Genomic DNA, 8,994 nt, shown 5'->3' with positions numbered 1-8,994 from the left:
CTCAGCATATCGCGACTATCCGGATAATACGAATTCACTGCTTAGAATACCCAGAACCTATTCGGTGAGTAGTTACCGTATAATTAATTCCTTCTACCCTGCAATATCACGATTAAATGCAAGGCATGGAACTTGTGTCAAGCCTATCTTATTTAATCACTTGCTTTCCCATTCACTATGTTTAGTTCTATTTAATGTAAATTAGAAACTCCTTTCTAATTCCATTCACTCTGGCCAGAGATTCCTGAACTAACATAAGTGGATCAGTATTAAACATTCTCTTCCTACACTGGAAGGGGTAGATCCTTTATTGATCATACACTATTTTCGTGTACAAATTCTTATACATAGTAGAGCCCTTATAATTGTCCCTTGAGACTAAGAACTAAACCAAAGCATAGTTCAGTGTACACAAGATGACTATGATGACCTCAAGTCTAACGATACTTGTACAACTATCACTATGTGAACAACTGCTGACACGTGAGTGAACTCCATCAGTTGTTCAGCTGTGTGAGTCATGTTCAGTGAACTTATTCTATAATAAGCACCTACATCCTAGCTATAGTGTCACCACACAAATATCTATGAGAACAGACATCCTTCATAATAAAGCAAGCATATTATGTACCGATCTTTGCGGATTATTAATTACCAGTTAGTAATCCTACGACCAGGAACTATTTAAGTTTAGAGTTATCATCTTTTAGGTCTCATTATTATTATCTCATCACAATCCATAAAAAGCTTTACTCTAAACTGTGGTATATCTTATTTAAACATTTAAATAGATAGAGCCCGTAATAAAAACAAAACAAGCCTTTTATTGATATCAATGCAATCAAAACAGATTACATAAAAGTTATTCCTAAATCCTCAAACATGATTGGACTTAGGACATATCTCTTTCAATCTCCCACTTGTACTAAAGCCAATCACTCTGGTATCTAATACTCATCTTGTCTTTATGACGATCAAAGTGACTCTGAGAAAGTGGCTTTGTGAGTGGGTCTACTACGTTGTTATGTGTGTCAACTCTCTCGACGTTGACATCTCCTCTTTCAACAATCTGAATTGCACCACCATTTAGAGTAAACACGTACCCTGACATGGATTGCTATCACTTTCTGATTAAAAACTAGAGTCAGTATAACCCTCTATTTTCAACTCAGATTCACCACCAAAAACAAGAAAAATGTCCTGAGTCCTGCGCAAGTACTTAAGGATGTTTTTCACTGCTTTTCAATGGTCTTCACCTGGATTGGACTGATATCTGCTCATCACACTAATTGAATAAGCAACATCAGGCCTTGTACACAACATCGCGTACATGATAGATCCTATTGCTGAAGCATAAGGAATCTTACTCATACGCTCTCTTTCCTCAGGTGTCTTGTGAGACATTTTTTTCGGAAAGGGACACTCCAGGGCTCATCGGTATGAGACCTCTTTTGGAGTTTTCCATGCTAAACCTTTTAAGCACTTTCTAGATGTATGTACCCTGGGTAAGACCTATCATTCTTCTAGATCTATCTCTATAGATCTTCATACCGAGAATGTAGGATGCTTCTCCCAAGTCCTTCATGGTGAAGTTCTTTGATAGCCATACTTTGACTGATTGCAGCATCGGTATATCATTTCCTATAGGAAGTATGTCATCCACATACAATACAAGAAATGTTACCGCGCTCCCACTAACCTTCTTGTAGACACATGGTTCATCTATGTTTTTGATAAAACCAAACTCTTTGATTGTCTCATCAAAACGGATGTTCCATCTACGAGAAGCTTGCCTTAAACCATATATGGTTCGCAGCAGCTTACACACTAGGTGTTCATTTCCCTTGGAAAGAAAACCCTCTGGCTGTGTCATATACACTTCCTCCTCAAGTTCCCCTTTGAGGAAGGCCGTTTTCACGTCCATTTTCCAGATCTTATAGTCGTAGTAAGCAGCAATCGCAAGTAAAATCCGAATTGATTTTAACAGGGCTACAGGCGAAAAAGTTTCATCAAAGTCAATCCCTTGCCTTTGTTTGAATTCTTTTGCCACGAGCCTGGCCTTATAGGTTTCCACCTGGCCATCTGCTCCAATATTTCTCTTGTATACCCACTTGCACCCAATAGGCTTAACACCTTCAGGCGCCTCAACCAGAGTCCATACTTGGTTGGTATACATAGATTCCATTTCGGATTTCATGGCACTATGCCATTTCTCTAAGTCAACACTACTCATAGCCTCATTATAGGTCACAGGATCGTCATCATCAATGATTGGCAACTCATTGCCATTCTCAATGACAAGGCCATAATACCTCTAAGGTTGGCGAGATACTCTCCCTGTCCTACGAATGGGATGTTCCACAGAAGGTTGTTCAGTCGGAACAGGTGTTTCCACTTGATCTGTAGTAGTTTGTGCTTCTTGAACTTCATCAAGTTCAATTTTTCTCCCACTATTTCCTTTAAGGATAAACTCCTTTTCCAAGAAGGTAGCATGTCTGGAGACAAACACCCGATGATCGGTGTAAAAGTAATACCCCAAAGTCTCTTTAGGATATCCCACAAAATTACATTTTACGGATCGAGATTCCAGCTTATCTGGGTCAACTTTCTTGACATAAGCTGGACATCCCCAAATCATAACGTGTTTAAGGCTCGGTTTCCTTTCTTTCCATATCTCATATGGTATTTGAGGAACAGATTTGGAAGGCACCTTATTCAGTAAATATGCTGAGGTTTCCAATGCATAACCCCATAGGAATACTGGAAGATTCGCATAGCTCATCATGGACCGAACCATGTCTAACAAAGTTCGATTTCTCCTTTCAGATACCCCATTCAACTGTGGAGTATATGGAGCAGTCCACTGGGAGACTATACCATTTTCTTTGAGATAATCTAGAAACTCTCCATTTAAGTATTCATCACCTCGATCTGATCGAAGAGTTATAATACTGTGTTTAGTTTATTTCTCCACTTCATGTTTACATTCTTTGAACTTTTCAAAGGCTTCAGACTTGTGTTTCATCAAATACACATATCTGAATCTAGATCTATCATCTATGAAAGTAATGAAGTACGAAAATCCACCCATGGCTTGCGTAGACATTGGTTCACATACATCTGTGTGTACCAATCCTAGCAAATCTGCACCCCTCTCTCCATGTCCACTAAATGGAGATTTGGTCATTTTACCCAATAGACAAGACTCGCATGTATGATATGATTCAAAATCAAAGGGGTCAAGTAACCCTTCCTTATGCAATGTCCGCAGTCTATTGTCACTAATATGACCTAGCCTACAGTGCCATAAATAGGTCAGATTTTCATCATCTCGTTTCCTTTTATTAGTTTGTTCAATCTGAAGTAAATCATGCTCTATGTCACATACATACAGACCATTATTTATAATACCACGTCCATAAAGAACATTATCTCTAAGGATAGAACATTCATTATTCTTAATAATAAATGAAAAACCATCCAAATCCAACATAGGGATAGAAACAATATTCCTCACAATAGAGGGAACGTAATAACAATTATTCAGAATAATAGTCTTGCCCGTAGGCATATGTAAACTAAATGATCCTATAGATATGGCCGCAACCCTTGCTTCATTGCCCATACGTAGAATCACCTCATCTTTTTCAAGAGTCCTACTTCCCTTTAGTCCTTGTAACGAATTGCAAATATGAGAACCACATGCGGTATCTAATACCCAAGTAGAAATTTGACCTAGTGACATATTAACTTCGATCATGAACATGCCTGAATCAGAAGCGGTAGTCTCACTACCCTTCTTCTTCTTCAATTCTGCAAGGTAAACCTTGCAGTTCCTCTTCCAGTGCCCCAACTTGTTACAGTGAAAACAAACAACTAAATTAGGACTAGTCAACTTGTGAGCATCTAGTATGGTTCGGAGTGATAGTGCAGAAGACATGACAAATATAGTAAATCTGTAAATGATAAACACATAACAACACTGATCAAATATTCAATTTAATTTCAAAACACTATATGAATTGGGTCTTTATTCATAAGTGTCTGCCACTAGTTTATCTAATTTATTCAATCCCCTAAGTGAAAATTAAGCATTCATAATGCTAGTGGGAATAGGGATCCTACATTCCATCACACAACCTCGGCTGTGGCACGAAACGTCATGTGATGTTCAATAGGCAGACAACTCTTGTCAATTACATCTTATGTTATTCCCTAATATAACTTTAGCCTCTTGAATAATTGAGTCACGGCTGTGGCACGATAAACTTAATATTCTAAGTCAAGTCTAACCCAATATATCGTACAATTGAATCAGTCTCCAACGGCCCACGGCTGTGGCACGTACCGACCTTTAGATTCTAATTCAATGTACACATTTCTATGTAATAGACAAGTATTTCTTATTTCGAAATCGAAGCCCTCGGCTGTAGCACGAAACGACAATGATTTAAAAATAAGAACCACTTTCTACCATGTTGGAAGGCTATGACCGACACAAGCCCGTTGTGTCATTGGCCAATTACTACTTGATATTATTTAATTTTAGAGGGATTATATTACGTTACAATCATAATCATATTATAAATAGATTCTTCCTTTTAAATTAAATATTTCAAATCAATAATCGATAATCAGATGATTCCCAGATCGGGTGGAGCATTGTCAAGAGGCGTCACTTAATAACCCTTTCTTACAGATAGAAATCTGTTGTTGACAGAATCATCCTTTCTCTCAATATTAAAAATTTATATTCAATTACGTGTTTCATAAACACAAGAATCTCATGATCGTATTCATAATATTAATTGTTAAGGCAAGAAACGATTCCTATTCTAGATTTTCTAAAGCACGCCTTATATTGATTTAAGTTCACCTAAATCTATCATCGCATGGTAAACATAGGCATATATCTCATATATAAAATTAAATAAACAAGTAAATATAAAGTGCAATAAAGTAAATATGTTTGGTTATGGCCCCATCCTATGTGATCTTTATCAAGCTCATGATAAAGATCAAGGTCAATCTAATATGGTGATGGAAATAAATACAACTACTTATTACATAAGTCTTCTTGTATGCCTCGTCTTCTTCTTTGTATCACCTCCATTGGATACCCTTCTTGAGTCTTCAATTACATTACATGATTGAAAGTAAAACTAATCTAATGAACTTACAAGAATAACTCGAGTTACATTTGAGATTTATGATTACAAAGATTGACGACATGCAAGTTGTATTTAAAACCAAAACCAAAACCATTACACTAAGGTCGAAAGGCCATAACCATCCACCATGCTCATACAACACATAAAAGCATGTTAAAACACATAATCTGATCTTAACATATCATATTATCCATGATCTAATCATAAAAAGAAAATATGACAAAAATCGGAAAAATCAGAATCAAATCAGAAAAACAAGAATCACTGTTTACGGGTAGTAAACGACATCAAACGCCTTACAGACGAGTAGTTGATAGCCTTAGCTATCAGTTTTGTTCAGACGCTCGTTTACCTAAGGAATAGGGTATTCGTTTGTATAAATCGGACACCAGACCCAGATTTCAGCAAATCTGCAGCAGCCAATTCAAAATCCGTATCTAATGTGATTCTCATAATTAGAACAAACATAAATCATGTATATATCAGTATATATACAGATTACATAATCATCTTATTATTATACAACTCACATGAATATCATATATTCAAAACCATACATATATAAGCATATTATATCAACATCAAATCATGGCGAATCACGTACATGCTCATATATCGAAAACAGTTAAACACATAAACGAATTAAAAACTTTTCGCAAGTAGCTCTGATGCCATTGAAGGGTTTTTAGCACATAAACGCAGCAAAAACGTAAATTTAATCTTAAAAAAAACCGAAACCCTCCGCAGGATCCATGCGAAAAAATAATATTTAATTCGTAGTTCAGTATGTTTACCTTAAGAAGCTTTACGTTAATGGAAAGATGAAGGTCTTTAATAGCGATCCAAAAACGATGAACGGAGATCCTAAGCAGCTGCTCCTCAAGTGTGAAGCACTCCACCGGTATCCACCAAGAAAACGATGTAATGAAGGAGGAGGAGATGGAGAGAATTAGGGTTTTGTAAATCTTTTTGGTTGAGGTTAAAATAGGGTTTATAATGGTATATTTATAGGCAAAATTTTCAGCTGAAAATTTTCCCATAAAATATTATTATTATTAACCCTTTATTATTCTCACTAATAATTAAAACACCTTTAATTATTAATCCTTTTTCTAAACTCTTTAGAAATAATTCTCTCACTTGATTTAATTTCCAAAAATTAAATTCTTAATTAATAATATTAAGAACCTTTTCTTAATTAATTTATAATCAATTAAATCTCATTTAATCAATTATTAAATTTGTCAATTAATTATTTATTTCATAAATAAATAATTATCAGCCATTATTAATTAATTCCTCCACCATTAAATCATTCTCTTTTATGGTGTGACCCTGTAGGTTCAATATTAAGTCGGTAGTAGAAATAAATAATAATAAAACTATTTTATCATTATTTATATAAATTCTCTAATTTATTAAATATGATTAATTAATTAATCATATTTATTCTACATCGTGAGGGATACTTCTCAGCATATCGTGACTATCCGGATAATACGAATTCACTGCTTAGAATACCAAGAACCTATTCAGTGAGTAGTTACCGTACAATTAATTCCTTCTACCCTGCAATATCACGATTAAATACAAGGCATGGAACTTGTGTCAAGCCTATCTTATTTAATCATTTGCTTTCTCATTCACTATGCTTATTTCTATTTAATGTAAATTAGAAACTCCTTTCTAATTTCATTCACTCTGGCCAGAGATTCCTGAACTAACATAAGTGGATCAGCATTGAACATTCTCTTCCTACACTGGAAGGGGTAGATCCTTTATTGATCATACACTATCTTTGTGTACAAATTCCTATACCCAGTAGAGCCCTTATAATTGTCCCTTGAGACTAAGAACTAAACCAAAGCATAGTTCACTGTACACAAAATGACTATGATGACCTCAAGTCTAAGGATACTTGTACAACTATCACTATGTGAACAACTGCTGACACGTGAGTGAACTTCATCAGTTGTTCAGCTGTGTGAGTCATGTTCAGTGAACTTATTCTATAATAAGCACCTACATACTAGCTATAGTGTCACCACACAAATGTCTATGAGAACAGACATCCTTCATAATGAAGCAAGCATAGTATGTACCGATCTTTGCGGATTATTAATTACCAGTTAGTAAACTGTGGTATATCTTATTTAAACATTTAAATAGTTAGAGCTCGCAATAAAAACAAAACAAGCCTTTTATTAATATCAATGAAATCAAAACAGATTACATAAAAGTTATTCATAAATCCTCATACATGATTGGACTTAGGACATATCTCTTTCAAGAACCACAGGCGGTATCTAATACCCAAGTAGAAATTTGACCTAGTGACATATTAACTTCGATCATGAACATGCCTGAATCAGAAGCGGTAGTCTCACTACCCTTCTTCTTCTTCTTCAATTCTGCAAGGTAAACCTTGCAGTTTCTCTTCTAGTGCCCCAACTTGTTACAGTGAAAACAAACAGTTAAATTAGGACCAGTCAACTTGTGAGCATCTAGTATGCTCCGGAGTGATAGTGCAGAAGACATAACGAATATAGTAAATCTGTAAATGATAAACACATAACAACACTTAGCAAATATTCAATTTCATTTCAAAAACAATATATGAATCGGGTCTTTATTCATAAGTGTCTCCCACTAGTTTATCTAATTTATAAAACCCCTAAGTGGAAATTAAGCATTCATAATGCTAGTGGGAATAGGGATCCTACATTCCATCAGACAACCTCGGCTGTAGCACGAAACGTCATGTGATGTTCAATAGGCAGACAACTCTTGTCAATTACATCTTATGTTATTCCCTAATATAACTTTAGCCTCTTGAATAATTGAGTCACGGCTGTGGCACGACAAACTCAATATTCTAAGTCAAGTCTAACCCAACATTTCGTACAATTGAATCAGTCTCCAACGGTCCACGGCTGTAGCACGTAACGACCTTTAGATTCTAATTCAATGTACACATCTCTATGTAATAGACAAGTATTTCTTATTTCGAAATCAAAGCCCTCGGCTGTAGCACAAAACGACAATTTAAAAATAATAACCACTTTCTACCATGTTGGAAGGCTATGACCGACACAAGCCCGTTGTGTCATTGGCCAATCACTACTTGATATTATTTAATTTTAGAGGGTTTATATTACGTTACAATCATAATCATATTATAAAGAGATTCTTCCTTTTAAATTAAATATTTCAAATCAATAATCGATAATCATATGATTCTCAGATCGGGTGGAGCATTGTCAAGAGGCGTCACTTAATAACCCTTTCTTACAGATAGAAATCTGTTGTTGACAGAATCATCCTTTCTCTCAATATTGAAAATTCATATTCAATTACGTGTTTCATAAACACAAGAATCTCATGATCGTATTCATAATATTTATATTAAGGCAAGAAACGATTCATATTCTAGATTTTCTAGAGCACGCCTTATATTGATTTAAGTTCACCTAAATCTATCATCGCATGGTAAACATAGGCATATATCTCATATATAAAAATAAATAAACAAGTAAGCATGCAAGCAATTTTCATGTCACATATTGATATAATGATGTACTAATTTATTATAGCATTTAAAAGCAATTAAAATAATTAAAACATGCTTTAAAGCACTATCGGAAATATAAACAGTTCAAAACTATTATATAAAAAAATATTTGACAACTCCATTAGATCCGTCTTGGAAAAACGAATCCAACGATATATTGTACGCCCAAAACGGAGTTACGAAACTCCTAGAAATCAAATTTAAAAATAACAGATGGGTTGTAACGCATTACAGGAACGCGTTACAAGCCCT

The sequence above is a fragment of the Apium graveolens genome, chromosome 5 (genome assembly GCF_009905375.1).
Source record: "Apium graveolens cultivar Ventura chromosome 5, ASM990537v1, whole genome shotgun sequence".
Taxonomy (NCBI): Eukaryota; Viridiplantae; Streptophyta; class Magnoliopsida; order Apiales; family Apiaceae; genus Apium; species Apium graveolens.
Note: the sequence above shows the minus strand (reverse complement) of the source record.